A 15,644-nucleotide genomic window follows, 5' to 3' on the forward strand; every position below is an offset into this window, starting at 1 on the left:
CTCTCTCTCTCTCTCTCTCTCTCTCTCTCTCTCTCTCTCTCTCCCTCCCTCCCTCCTTCCCTTCCTCCCTTCCTCCCTCCTTTCTTTCCTGTTCTTATGCCCAGAGTCATTGCCCATAGTAGGAACTTAATGTTTGTTGAATTGAATTGTGGATGAAAGATCAAAAGCCAGGGTGTTGGAGCAGCACGTGTAGCTGGGGACTGGGGATTGGGAAAGACCTCATGTCTATCTACCCAACAGCTAATAATGTTGTTGATCAGCCCCTTCAGGGTTGTCTGACTCTTCTTGAATAGCAAAGATACTGGAGTGGTTTGCCATTTCCTTCTCCAGCTCATTTTACAGATGAGGAAACTGAGGCAAACAGGGTTTTAAAAAAAGTGTGTCTGGTGCATATGTGTATGTTCCTCCCCCCAGCTGAATATTTACTAATACACTGTTAGCACAAAAGGCATCGCTTCCTCCCCTTGGGAGCTCAGAGGCTTTGGGTCTTGCTTGGAAGACAGATAAGCAAATCATACCCAATGACATTTTAGTGTTTGTGAGGCGTCTGGACACCTGTAGGAAAATTTGCTGGTTCTGAACAGCTGAGGCAATCATATATATTTATATTTTTAAACCTGCTGTTCCTAGCCATCTACTTAGTTTACTCTTTGTAGGGGTAGAGGGTGTGTGTGTGTGTGTGTGTGTGTGTGTGTGTGTGTGTGTGTGTGTGAATTTTATCTGACTCCTTTAAATCTTTTGCAATTGTATGGTTTTGTTTTTAAAGTTTGTCATAAACTTCCTGTTTGGGGCCTGTTTCATTTTATATTTTTAAGCCTTTGGTATCCTGAGAGCTCAAAGCCTCTATTTTCTCATACTGCCTGACTTCTGAATCTAAGCTCCATGTTACTTTTCTTACTTGATGACAATGATAATAATGATGAAGAAGAAAAAGGTTTTAATACTTTGCAATGAAAGCACTTTCATTGCCATTATCTCAGTATATCCTCGGAACAACCAATAGATTATAGACTTCTAGACTATAAACTCAGTGATAGCAGGAACCCAGGCTCATTTAAACTTCAATCAACAAGCATTTATTAGGCATTTACTGTGTGCCAGGTACTGTAAAAATGAAAGAAAAGATGTCAAGTGCTTGCTATGTGCCAAGCACTGGGATACAAACAGAAAAATTGAGAGGCAGTTCTTTCTCTGAAGGAATTCATCTTCTATTTGGGAGAGACAACACATGAAAGAAAGTTTAACTTTTAGAGTATACAGAGAGGCCCGGGAGTCTTTAGTTGATGTCACTAGTCTAGATGGGGTGTGTAGAGGCACTGTGTGTGTGTGTGTGTGTGTGTGTGTGTGTGTGTGTGTGTGTGCAGATTGGAAGGCCTGGATACCGAGGAGGAAATGTTAAGTCTTGGTGGTCCTCCATTTCACTAGATAATTCCTGTCTTATCTAAACCATAGCAGCAGTCAAAGCAGTTTGGAATGATTCTGGGCATCTTGGGGATGGAGGAGAGGAGGTGAGGGGGAGAATGGTGCCCCCAAGGTATAGATGTTAGTTTTAGGGGGATATTTGTGTATTTGAATATTTGTATAGAAATGTATTTATTAATAGGGTAATAAAGGGCAGCTAGATGGCTTAATGGACAGAGCCCTGGGCCTAGAGTCTGGAAGACCTGAGTTCAAATGTGATCTAAGATACTAGTTGTATGACCATGGGCAAGTAATTTCATTCTGTTTGTCTGTTTCCTCATCTGTAAAATGAACTGGAGAAGGAAATGGCAAACTATTCCTGAAATCCGAAATGGGATCATAGAGTCAGACACAGCTAAAATGACTGAAAAATGACAAGATTTAAGAAAGTTATGAAGAAACAATAATACAGATTAAATTTAAAATAGTGTTGGGAGCACATTCTTTTTTTTCTGAAGATCTGGTCGTTAAACATTACCAGCACACAACTAGACTAAGCTTTAAAGGAAATTGGAAGTGTGTGGGTGTGGTTTTTTTAAGGGATGGGTGTGGGGAAGCAATTAGTAGACCAGTCTGAATGGAAGTAGTGAGTTTATTTGTATAAGGAAAAACTTGCAGATTTGATTGGAAAGAGGGCCTTAAATGCTATGCTATATGACTGACCTTAATCTCAGGAAGTGTGTATCCATTATAAGGTTTTAAACAGGGAAGTGACATGATACAGGGAATAATGAAAATATCTGATATATATATAAAATCACTTAAAGAGGCCATGAACCCTTTCATTCATTTCATTTCATAAACCCTTTTCATTTCCATTTCATTTATTCATCACAACAACCTTGCTAGGTGTGGTAGGTCTCAGTTGATTATCACAACCCAGCTAATACTATAGGCATTATCTACCTTCACTTTACAAATCAGGAAACTGATGCTCAGAGCTGTTAAGGGAGTTGCTCAAAGTTGCATGTCACATGACTAACAAATATCAGAGTTTGGAACCCAGCAGGGCCTTCTGAATACAAGCCTCTTCTTGCAGCCTCTTCATGCCTCCCCATCCAGGTCCTTGTACATTTAATCACAGTGCCTTTCTAGCATTACTTTGGTAATGCTTGATTGGTATGCTGTAGTGCTAGATTTGGATTCCAGTGCTCTGAATGCAGATCCTGACATTTCTGATTGATTGTATGAACTTGGGGCACATTACTTAGTGTTGGGGTGGGTGAGTTTGAGTTTACAAAACGAGGGAGTCGGACTCAGTGATCTCTAAGCATCTCTTCTGGCTTTAAATCTATAGTAATAGAAATAATAGTAATTATTAATAGTAATCATAATAAATGATAAAATAAACAGTAATAAATAATAACAAAAATAATAAAGAGCTTAGCATCCACCTAGCACTTTAAGGTTTTCAGAGTGCTTTCTTTACTTATAATAACAATAACCCTGGAAGATAGAGAGGTGCAGTAACTCCAAGATAACAATGATGATGATGGATACACAAAAGTTATTTTATAATAACCCCACTTGAGCATTCTAATTGAACCAGGTTACAACATTTCAGACCTCGTTCAGCTGAACACTAGAGACATAGATTATATGCCCACCTGGTGATGACCCCAGCTGGTGGCTGGTTCTTGAGCCACAGCAGTGAGGATGGGTATGGGTGGGTCTGTGCAATCTGTCTGTACAGCTACCAAGCTGCCTCAAACACAGGCCTGACTATGTCACTCCCCAGTCAGTAATCTTCCTTCTGGGGGAGGCTAGGTGGTGAAGCGAATAGAGCACCAGCCCTGGAGTCAGGAAGACCTGAGTTCAAATCTGGCCTCAGACACTTAATACAAAAACTAGCTGTGTGACCTTGGGCAAGTCATTTAACCCCAATTGTCCTACCTTACCCCCTCCAAAAAGCAACAAGAACAAAATAAACTTCCTTCCACGTAAGATCACATACAAACTCTTCTGTTTGTCATTTCAAGCCCTTTACTCTTTGGCTCCAGAGCTTTTACAATCTCTTCAGTTCATTTCTGTGCTTTTGTATAGGCTGTGCTCACCCTTTCTTCCACACCCTCACCCACTTTTTCTTGGATTTCACTCTTACTCCACCAGTATCTCTTAAAATCCTCAGCTTCCTTTCAAAGCTCCATTCAAGCACCATCTTATATGAGACTTTCTTATTTCCCTTTCCTCTCCCTCACTTCCCCTACATTTATTTTACATATGTTCATATGCATATGTTTTGTCTTTTGCAGTTGTCTGTGAATTCCTCATGGGCTAAGACTGTTAATGTTTGTCTTTGTATCACCAGGATGACTGGTGCAGAGTTGGTTATTAATAAATGATTTTTTATTTGATTGTTCTGCTATTCTCTTATCACAATGACTAGCACATAGTTGGTGATTATAAATGATTTTTGATTGATTGATTATTCTGCTATTACATTTATAGCATTGCTTCTGTAGAAATATCCCCCCTACCTTGGCAGCATTATTTCTCCTCATCTCTGCTTTTCATAGAACTAATTCATACTGTTAAGTTGGGCATGACTAATATTGTTAGATTAGGGATAGTTATTTGGCAGAGGGGTTACAGTATGGATTAGAAAAGCTGAGAGACTAGAGTTAGAGAGACCAGTCAGGACACAGTTATTGTAATAGCTTAAATATGAGTTGATAGGGACCTGGAAAAAAGATGCCTAGAGCTGGAAGACTGTTGGACATAGGAAATGAGGGAGGAAAAAGGAGCAAAAGATGACTTAATTGAACTAGCATCGTCCTACTAGGTTTTTATCAATTGACTCCTGTGTGCAAGGTGATGAACTATGGGAGTTGATATATGTACTAGGTACTAAAGATACAAAAATGAAAAAGGCCACATTCCACCTCCCCTCAAGTAGCTTACTGTCTAACGTGGTGATACTACTTCTAATATAAAGCAGAGAGCTCTTGAATGCAAAGAGAAGTCCAGAGTAGGATGAGAACGTGAAGGACAAAGTTAAGAGCCTTAACGACTGGCAGATATTGTCAAAAATAGGGTCTTGTCTGTGGTCATGTGGCTGGCTGGTAGACATCTCAGAAGTAGAATTTGAACCCAGTTCTAACTACCTCTCAAGTGTAGCACTCCCCAGGATCTAAAAAGCAGGCTTGATAATAAGGGATAAGGAGAAAACTGGGAACTCCTACGAGAGTGAAAAGGGCAAAGATTAGGGAGGTAGGAAGTACTTGGGGCAATCTGGCCTGCTTCGGTTTTGCTTGAAGCTGATCCTGTTCAGATATTATTAAGCAAATAAATTTTTGGTTTAAGAAGGTGGTGACTAATTTCACTTCCATGCCATTTTTAACCTGGCTTGAAATATGACTAGTATCCGGAGACAGCACATTATTCAGTGGATAACACCTAGTTGTGGTTAAGAATCAGCCTTTTGTTGTTTTGCTCAGCAGCTCCAATAGTAGCTCCCTCTGTTTCATGGTAACACAATCTAGTTGATATTAAGAATACTTTTTTTCTTATATTTGTTGCTATTTCTAGTTTCTTTTTCTGGTTTCATATCTACTGTGTTAGGGCTGGAATCCAGAAAGCCCAAGTTCAAATCCAGCCTCAGACCTCTATTATCTGTGTGTAATATTTCCTTTTCTGTAACATAGAGGTAAATGATAGTCTCTTCTTCCTAGAGTTGTTGTGAGGATCAAATAAGATAATATTTTTAAAGTGCTTAGTTTAGTGCCTGGCACATAGTAAGCTGTATATAATCTGCTGGGGGTGGCTAGGTGGTACAGTAGATAGAGTGCCCCTGGAGACAGGAAGACCTGAGTTCAGATATGGCCTCAGACACTTACTACCTGTGTGACCCTGGGCAAATCACTTTACCCTGTTTGTCTGTTTCCTCATCGGTAAAATGGGCTGGAGACGGCAATGGCAAACCACTCCGATATCTTTGCCAAGAAAACCCCCAAAATGGGGTTATGAAGAGTTGGACGTAACTGAAACGATTAAACAAAATGTATTATTATTATTATTATTAATGAATGTCTGAGTTGATCAATTTAGGGTTGCAGCTAAAATCCAGTGTGTACATTGAAAACTTTTTTTCCTACCGTGTTTCCCCGATAATAAGACCTATCCCGAAAATAAGCCCTCCCCTTACTGTGTAAGATTCCTCTAAAATAAGCCCTCCCCCAAAAATATCAACTCTCAGATTGAAAGAGGTTAAATAACTTGCCCAGATTTATGTTGCTGTTGAGTGTCTGAGACAATATTTGAATTTCTCTCCTCCTTATTCTAGGAAGTAGTAGCTAGGTGGCTTAGTGCATAGTTCTGGGCCTGGACTCATGAAGACCTGAGTTCAAATCTAGCCTCTGATACTTTACTAGCTGTGTGACCCTGGGCGAGTTAATTAACCTTGTTTGCCTTAATCCACTGGAGAAACCACTCCAGTATCTTTGCCAAGAAAACCTCATGGACAGTGTGGTCCATAGGCTCATGAGGAGTTGGATGTGATTGAATCACAACAGCTTCTTTATTGTAAGACCAGAGCTGTCCACTGTGTCTCCTGTCTGCCTCGAGGTTCTGTGTTGCAGCCTACTTTAACCTACCATGTGTCTCTGTTGCCCTCTCTGTGATCCCCATTTCCAGTTCATGATTATTACATGTTGTTTCAAAATTTCTCTGAAATGGTCTTTCCTTCACCCCATAGATGCTGCCTGGGCAGGAGTCTTAGAAGCTGATCTGCATAATCCTCAAACAGGTAATTTTTGGGAATTTCTTTGCATTCCTTCTGTTCAGGTGTTTTGTGAGAGAGAGTAGCTCTAGCTACAGTTCTAGAGATAGCCAAATTTAATTTTGTTTTTTGTTTTCTGTGGTCCCTGGTTCTCTGTGCTCAAACTAAAAGCTAAAGAACAGGTGACACAGGGGCAGTGGAAACCTTTGGGCTTCTGCTACAAAGTGTGGGTCAGCAGACATTTGTGTGTACTCCAGGGACTTCATAAACAAAGGCAGGAACATTCTATCCTGTTTCTCTTGACTCAGGAAGAAACAGAGACCCAGAGAGTGATTTGCCCAATAACACAGAGGTAAAAAATTGTAGAAATGGGATTTGACCTGAGATCCTCCAACCTCAAACCTATCCCTCTTAACTTCATACCAAGGAGTTTGACTCCTAGTCCTGTGCTCACCCTCTTAATTATGAGGTAGTATGGTATGGTGGAAAGAGCCCTCTCAGAAATTAAAGAACCTGGGTTAAAATATTGCCTCTAATATTTTATCCTTATATGACCTTGGGCATGTCACTTAACCATTTGTAAACATTTATAAAACGAGGGGGTTGGTTTGAATGACCTTTGCAGTCCCTCCTTCCCCTAAATCTATGATTCTTGGTTTACTCATCAAAAATTAGGGATTGGGGTGGCTAGGTGGCGCAGTGAGTAGAGCACCGGCTCTGGAGTCAGGAGGACCTGAGTTCAAATGTGGCTTCAGACACTTAACACAAAAAGTAGACATGTGACCTTGGGCAAGTCACTTAACCCCAGTTGCCCTCCAAAAAAAAAAAAAAGAAAGATACTATTTGGGGTGGCTAGGTGGCGCAGTGAGTAGAGTGCTGGCCCCAGAGTCAGGAGGACCTGAGTTCTGGATCTGGCCTCAGACACTTCACACATACACACATACACACACACACACACACACACACACACTCTAGCTGTGTGACCTTGGGCAAAATACTTAACTCCAATTGCCCTCTAAAAAAAAAGCAAAAAAAAAAATTAGGGATTGATGTGCCTTTATGGATGAAAGACTATGCTGTGAGGTTTCTTCCCTCCCCTTCCCCAAATGGAACACCCTGTATTATTAGTTATAAAAAAATTAACTCATACTCCTGAGTGTGTAATTGAACTCCTAAATTTTACCCCACCTTTACTAACCATACTATGTTCTCCCACATCACTGACTCCTGACTATACCATGTTTATTGTTATTTCTTATTTCTTGAAAAGCATAGTCATTACCATTGGCAAAGGTTTGAGAATGCTACTTTTTATCTAAATTATTATTATTATTTTTAAAGCAATCGGGATTTCGTAACTTGCTCAAGGTTACACGGCCAGTTATTTCTGGGTGTGGTGCTAAGTATCGGAACCCGGATTCGATCCCCAGGTCATCCTGACACTGAGCCCGTGCTCTTACTCACTAAGTCACCTGGCTTCCCCTAAGCAATTGGGGTTAAGTAACTTGCTCAAGGTTACATGGCCAGTTATTTCTGGGTGTGGTGCTAAGTGTCTGAGCCCGGATTTGATCCCCAGGTCGTCCCGACACTGGAGCCGGTGCTCTTACTTGCTGTGCTACCTGGCCGCCCCTTATCTAAATTATTTTCCTTCAAATTTATTTTTATCCAAATTCTGCTTTTCTTTTTTTTTTAATGTTTATTTTCAGTTCTAAATTCTCTCCCTCTGAGCGCCGGCCTCGGCGTGGGGAGACCTGGGATCAGTTCTGGCCTAAGATACTTGGCACCCACACAAAATAACTGGCCCTGTAACCTTGAACAAGTTACTTAACCCCAATTGCTTAAAAAAAAAAATATCTCCCTCCCATCCTTCCCTCCCTTCCCCACTGAGAAGGCAAGAGATACAATACTCATTATACATATGACATCATGCAAAACTTATTTCCACATTTGCCATGTTGCAAAAGAAAAAAGAAAGCAAGAAAAAGAAAGACTGTGAAAAAAATTTTTACTTCAGTTTGCACTCAGAGTTCATTAGTTCTCTCTCTCCAGATGTGGATAGCATTTTTCATCATGAGTCCTTTGGAATCCAGTGAGATTTTTTTTATTTTTTTTTTTAATATATGGAAGAGCTGGTATTTAAACCCATCTTTTGGCTGCAAATCTAGGCTTCTTTTAAAAAATTATTTATTTTTAGTTTTCAACATTCACTTCCATAAGATTTTGAGTTCCAAATTTTCTCCCCATCTCACCCTTCCCTACACCTCAAGATGGTGTGAAAATTGATATAGGCTCAACATATACATTCATGTTAAACCTGTTTTCACATTGGTCATGTTATAAAGCAGAATTACAACCAGTGGGAGAAACCGAGAAAGAAGAAACAAAAACAAAAAAGAGCAAATAATATGTTTCAATCTGCATTCAGACTCCATACTTCTTTTTCTGGATGTGGACATCATGAGTCTTTTGGAGTTGTCTTAGATCCTTGCATTGCTAAGAAGATAAAAAGTATAATAAAGCTAGTCATCATATAATGTGGCTGCTGTTGTGTACAATATTCTCCTGGTTTTGCTCATTCAGTGAGATTTTAAAGGGAGTTTGGGATGTCTAGAGAACAGCCATCATTTTTGGAGGAGACCTTCACACAGGGCAGCTCCAGCCCACTCTCACTGACCATGCCAGTGATAGGCAGAATGACTACTGAGCTGGATGAAACTCTGGTCAGACCCATTAGTGCATTTCTACTTTTAATGTGGGATGTAGGAAGGTTGGGTTGCATTTCTCTTTTTTCTCTCACAGAACTCTCCTATGGCTATATTACCCCCCTCCCCCAACCATCCCTACCCCCCAGTTCTAGTTCCCTCCTGAGGCTGTGGAGAAAGAATTCAGTGGCATCTAAACTGAATTCCATTTTTCCAAGCTAAAAACCTATTGTAATGCTGTATAGCTTTTGCCGTAGAATTCTGGAGTTGAGGGACCCTCAATGAGCTGATTCTGCCTTTATCCAAATATGCATAAATATAATAATTATTGCTACTGGCAGCAGGAGGGACAGTATGATGAGGCATGGTTTACCTCTTATGGCTTTTTTTTTTGCATGTACAGTACCTCCCCCCTCCCCCCTTTTTTTTTCTGCCCCCACAGAATTGTAGCTTGTCAGGTATGATGTCAGATGTCAGATGATCTAGAGATCATCTCTCAGAAAGTTAGCCCTTCTTCCTTTTATACAGTTGAGGAAGTTGAGGCACAGAAGGTTGTTTCTTACCCAAGGTCCCTCAATTAATAAGTTAAAGTTTTGGGACTTGAACCCAGGTCTTTGGTCTCATATCTAATACCCTCTCTACTACATTTAGCTCTACCCCTTTAAATTATGTTTAAATTAGTTTTTTTTTTAATATGTTGAAGGCATATTACTTGGCTATGGTTATAAGGGGTTCATATACCCATATACAAAGTGATTTTAGAATTTTTTTTCCCTGAAAGTTTATGTAATTACATCTGCTACTTCATTCATTCAGATATTTCTAGATTGGGCTTATGAGGCCCAATGAGGCATATGAGATGTGGAAGATCCATTCTCTGTCTTCAAGGAGTTTATATTCTAGTTGGAGAGATGAGATATATAGAAATATACTTGTGAAACAGTCACCTAAAAAGTATAAGGTGGGCAGTGATTCAGTGTCAAAGTGAATGAGTGTTTGAGAGTATAATATATTCCTCACTAATTTGGGTGGTAAATGGTGATGGAAAGACAGGTCAGTCGCAATGAATGAAGAATTATTTTAATTAGAAATTGGCTGGTTTTATATTGTAATTACTAAATAAGATATTTGCAATAATTTGTCAAGTGGGATTTGGCATCTATTTGCAGAACAACAACTAGGTCTTTAAAAAAAATCCTACAGTCTTGTTCTGGTTTTAATTTTCATTATTAGTAAGAACCTTTGATAGATACATCAGGGATCAAAGGAGCATAAACTCTGAATTAGGAAAGTTGGAATGACAAGGTTTTTTTTATTGGTTTGTTTTTTGCATTTAAACCTGTGATTTTATCAGGTGTGAGCAGCTCCTGGTGTATAAAACTTTTACCAGTGCAGATCAGAGATTTGTCTGTAGTTAATTGTCATTGACAGAGCTGGGGACAGTGTGGAGTGTGGGATCTGTGTATCTGATAATGGCTTGCCCGTATATAATAACTAATGTGTTGAAGGTGAGATCTGAACCCACCAGGTCTTACTGGCTTCAAGACTGTTCTTCTGTCCACTGTACTAAAGGTGTCAAATTCAAATAGAAGTGGGTCCCTGTGGGCTGCATATCCTTTTAGGATACTACAAATTAACATTATTTAGGCAGAATATTCTCTAAGGATACTACAAATGAACCATTATTCAGAAGACTGCAAATTAACATTATCTATGTAGTATTTTATTTCTATTTATTATGCTGAACATTTCCAAGTTACATTTTAATCAAGTTGGGGTCCACTTTGGGAGTTTGGCCAGGCTTGAGTCACCAAAGGTTTGACACTTCTGCAGTATACAACGGTGCCTCTCCGTTGCTGGCACAGGTCTCAGTTTTAATGTATTTCTATATAGTACCGAACAAGGTCTTTTCATTGAAAGCTCCTTATGCTTGATAGTTATAACAACGGTGATGTTTCATCAAATGCCCCCAAATATGTAACAGCTTAATTTTTGTGTTTCTAAGTATGTGCATCATTGTGGAAAGTGAATTAATCTTCATTGTAGAAAGATCTCCTGTCATTGATGATCCCTATTGGTTAGAGATAATCAACAAGCATTTATTAAGGACTTACCATATGCCAAACAAGCACTGTGGTACAGAAGGAGATCGACTGAAACAGATCAGTGGTTTTTATTCAAGATCATAGGAACCCAGATTTAAAACTGAAAGGTACCCTTGAGATCATTTAGTCCAATTGTCTGATTTATATGTAAGGAAACTGTGAACCCAGTAAGATCATGAGACTTGCTCACTTGAATTAGTTTTGCTTTAACTGAAGCATTTACAAAAGTAGTAAAAATAACTTGAAAGCTAAAAAAACCCAATTACATCGTGGAGTGCGGATTACTCCCATCGATTGAATAAATGGTTTCTGAGACCATATATGAATGTAATCTGTGTACAACAGTTTTATCACTAGGCTACAGAATGTGTTGCTGTATTGACTGGAGCTGGTGTTGCCAAGATGGGAGCCAGTGGGGAAGCTGGCTTCCTCAGCTTGGGTTACAACACCACCCACACAGTCAACCCCAGGCCCTGTCATCTTCTGGTGTCATCGAGGGATTATCTCAGTGTGGTGAGCTGCATGCAGTTGGCTTGCCAATCTTGGGTTTGGAGGTAGAACTCTGGAATTTACACAGTGGCTGTCATTTTATGAGGAAAGACTCCACGGACTCCTGTCACCGTGTTCTCCTCATATCTCTGCATGTTCTCCTCATATCTCTGCTTCTTCATAGCCTGGTCCAGCTTTCATGGTAACTGTAGCTGACATGTTGTCTTATGGTTTCATATTTAAAACCAGGAGGAAGTGGTTTTGCTAGCCCCTCTGCCCCCCTTCCCTTCAATCATTATCGCTATCATCATCACTAGTATTTATAAAATGTTTCCTTTATGCTAGGAACTGTCCTAAGCATGTTACAAATATCATCTCATTTGATCCTGACAATAATTCTGGGAAATCAGTGCTATTATTATCCCTATTTTTACAGATGAGGAAATTGAGGCAAACAGGTTAAGTGACTTTCTCAGGGTCATAAAACTAGTAGGTGTTTACGGCTGGATTAGATCTTGGATCTTCCTGAGTCCAGGTCCATCACTGTACCACCTAGCATAGAATCTTTCTAATTATTGTCAGCTATAAAGTCAAACCTGGTTGCTTTTCTGTGATTGCACATGTATAAAAGCTAATCTGTGTGACCTTGGGTAAGTTCCTTAACTTCTATGGTATCCATAAAATGCAGGGATTGACCTTCTTGCTTTAGTTCCTCTGAACTGAGCCACCTGTGGGCAAGGTTTGTTTCTCTCTGTTTCATTGTCTTTGTATCTGTCTTGTCTCTTAATCTCCCCCTGCCCTGCTTCCTGTGACCAGTGGTGTGCATATGTGAGATGGGGATGGAAGATTGCAGAATTATAGGTTTAATGCTTGAGGGGACCTTAGGGGTCATCTAGCTCAGTGCCCGATGAGGATATTGAGAACCACAGCAGTCAAGTCTTGCCCAGGGTCACATGGCAAGTGGCAAAGCTGATTGTTGAACCCTTCTCCTGATTCCAAATTCAGCATACTTTGCATCATACCATGCTCCAGCCTCAAGCCAGTGGGGTACATTTTATAATGACATGGAATAAATTTTGTCCAAAATGAGTGTTTTTGATCATTTATAGATTTTAGTCTCATATCACCGGTTTCTTCTTTGACATTTCCAACTGGATGTACTGTTGTTATCCCAAACTCTTCATGGTCAAACCAATTACTTTCCCCTCCAAATCAATCCCTCCTCAGAACTTCTCTATTTCTGTCAAAGGCACCAGCATCCTTCCTCAAACACTTGGGGAGTTGGTGTCTTCCTTGATTCCTTCTAATCTCATCTGACTGTGAATAAGTATCCTTATACAAATGGAGTTTGTGTGTGTGTGTGTGTGTATATATGTATGTATGTGTGTGTGTGGAGAGAGAGTAGATATCTATATCTAGAAGCATATTTATCGCTATATATATCATATATAAAAGTATAATATATCTGATATATATCCTATATCTGTATATATCTATATATACTTGTATAAATTCCTCCATATATGAAGATACTTATTCACACTCATCCCACATATTCAGTTATCATTGCCAAATCTTATTGTTTCTAAATCTACAACATCTCTTGCCTTCTTAATTCCCTCATTCAAGCCTTCATCATTTCTCTCTAGGACTATTGCAGCACCCCCCTTATTGACTTCTGTGTTTCAAGCCTCTCCCTACTTCTCAATTTATCTCCTGAAATGACTTTCTTTGTGTCTGATGATGTCCCTTTACTACCTCAATAAAGCCCAGTAGCTTCCTTTTACTTCAGGATAATTTTGGCATTTAAAGCTGTTAATGATCTAGCCTCTTCCCCCAACTCTGTCTTTCCAGTCTTATACAATACCCCTTGATATACACTGCGTTCCATCCAGACTGGCTTCCCCCCTGCCCCCCTTATCCATAGCACTCTCTTTCCTCTCTGTGTGTCTGTCTGGGATACTCTTCTTCATTTCAATCTCTTAGAATACTCATTTTCCTACAAGAGAGGAAAATGCCACCTTCTATGTGAAGCCTTTCCTGATCCCTTTCGCTGGTAGTACCTTTCCCCAAATCACCCTTTATCTATTGTACATACTTGTATAATATATATTGTCTGCCCTGGCTGGAGTCATCTTAAGGGCAAAGGACTATTCCATCTTTTTTTTTGTTTGTTTATCTATATTCCCAATGTCTGCCTAACTACCACAATGTCTGCTTGACACATATTTTATGCGTAAGAAATGCTTGTTGATTGATTTATTGATTGTCCAATGTTTCCTTTGGATAGGTGCCTGATCTCTGTTCTACTTATTGACTGGGAGGTTCATTCATTCATTTACTTAGTCAACAATTACTTATTTCATGAGGTATTCTCCTTGTTGGTGAGGGCTGACATCCTGGAAATCCTTGAGTGGGACATAATGTGGAAAGCGCTAATCCTGGCTGGAGGCAGAACCATGATATGAGGGGCATGTAGGACTGAGAAGTGGGAAAGATCATTAAGTCACAAGAAAGGTATTTGAGTGTTAGCTTTACCATTCACTAACTTGGTTAGCCTCTATGGCCCTCAGTGCCATCTTCTGTCTACTGAGAGGGTTTGACTTGATTGATGCTTCCTCTGAGGTCAGTCTGTGATTCAAGTGTCTTCGCCTTTTCCTTATCAGTGCTTTCTTGCTTTAACCAGAGGAATAATTCTTAATTCAACAGTCTGGGAGGCATACAGCAGTTCAGGGTCTTGCACATAGTAGATAATAAATGTTTGTGGGATTGGATTGGTTTGAATTAGGAAGCAAAAGGAAGTGGTTATCTCTTGGATCCCATGTCTTCAACTTGGAGTTAATAGCTATATCAGAATTTTATTTTCATTTTTCAAGTTTTATAAATACTTATTTTTTAACACCATAGTCAGTCCACCAACAGCATATTAGTGTTTCTGTCTTCCTGAAGACTCCAGCGTTGATTGTTTACATCTTTTCTTATCTTGGCCTATTTCCTGGGTATGAGGTGAAACCTCAGAGTTGTTTTGATTTATGTTACTCATATTATTGATGATTTGAATCCATCTTTCATATGTACATTACTTTTTGGAGTGATTTTTCTCTTGAGGCATATTTGGTCAGAAGATAGGAATAGACCCCAATGGAATTAGGTTTCTTTGTTTGCAGACAAAGTTTGTAAAGTTAAGCAAAGTCAGCCTAGTACACGATGACAACTTATGAGCTGCTTCTTCTTCCTTAATACTCTTATAATTCTAGAGGAGAGTAGTTGGGTTTCATCCTTATTTTAAGGGAAAGAGAAAAGCATTTGAACATAAGGTGTGGGGAAAGCAAATGGTTTTTTAAATAAACTAATCAAAAGGCATCACCTTAACGTCTAATTTTTCCAGCAATAGGGAACAAATTTTGCCTTTTCAAATCAATTCAAGTTTGTTCTGCTGCTGGGATTGCTAAAAGGTGTGTAAACAGGTTTTTTTCTTTCCACATAGGGTAACACCAAAAGCAATCAATCATTACAGTTTTTTCAGTCCTGACTTGTGCATCCACAGTTTGACAACATGGACAGTGGATACTTGTAGATACAACTGTGTCTTGTAGCTGCCAAAAAATATGCTTTTTAAAGCTGCTTTACCAGACTGATTTAAAAAGAACAGCAAACACCCAACAACTGGGACCTGAAAAACATAAACACAGCATTACTCATTTTGCTTTAAGTTCAAGTACTCCCGGATACTGGCCCTGCTTGGCATTGCTCCAAACAGGTAGTATCTTTGATCCATCTGTTGATTAAAACTGCCTCACAGGTGGCTAGGTGACATAGAGCACCGGCCCTGGAGTCAGGAGGACCTGTGTTCAAATGCGGCCTCAGACATTTAACCCAAACTAACCATGTGACCTGGGGTGAGTCACTTAACCTCAATTGCCCTGCCTCTCCCCCTCCAAAAAAAAATCAAATAAAAACCACCTCAGCCTCAGTCCATGGGCTTGAGAAAGCTGCTTCTTATGTAGGAATTTATCTTGGATGTGAATGGGGTGTTGGTCTTCAGTCCCAGAGCTAAAGGGGACTTGGAGAGATGATCTGGTGAGCCCACTGCTTTCATGCCAGGGAATTTCTAGACTAGTGTTTCTCAAACAAATAAATTTCTGAACATTTTGAAATGAGGTGTCCCCA

At 39.7% G+C, this 15,644-nt stretch overlaps 1 protein-coding gene across 6 annotated transcripts in view; it reads left to right on the forward strand.

Moving 5' to 3' along the window:
* The window catches only part of TRERF1 (transcriptional regulating factor 1), a 305,915-nt gene that overhangs the window by 102,097 nt on the left and 188,174 nt on the right, over window positions 1–15,644 (forward strand). For all 6 annotated transcript variants that reach the window (XM_069065954.1, XM_069065957.1, XM_069065958.1 and 3 more), the window contains one exon: window positions 6,155–6,205. The gene's annotated coding sequence lies outside the window, so the exon portion shown is untranslated. The remainder of the gene's footprint in view (window positions 1–6,154; window positions 6,206–15,644) is intronic.

Source organism: Petaurus breviceps, unplaced genomic scaffold (genome assembly GCF_028583685.1).
Source record: "Petaurus breviceps papuanus isolate PSGF00001 unplaced genomic scaffold, PetGlider_PUasm1.0 90701, whole genome shotgun sequence".
NCBI classification, from domain to species: domain Eukaryota; kingdom Metazoa; phylum Chordata; class Mammalia; order Diprotodontia; family Petauridae; genus Petaurus; species Petaurus breviceps.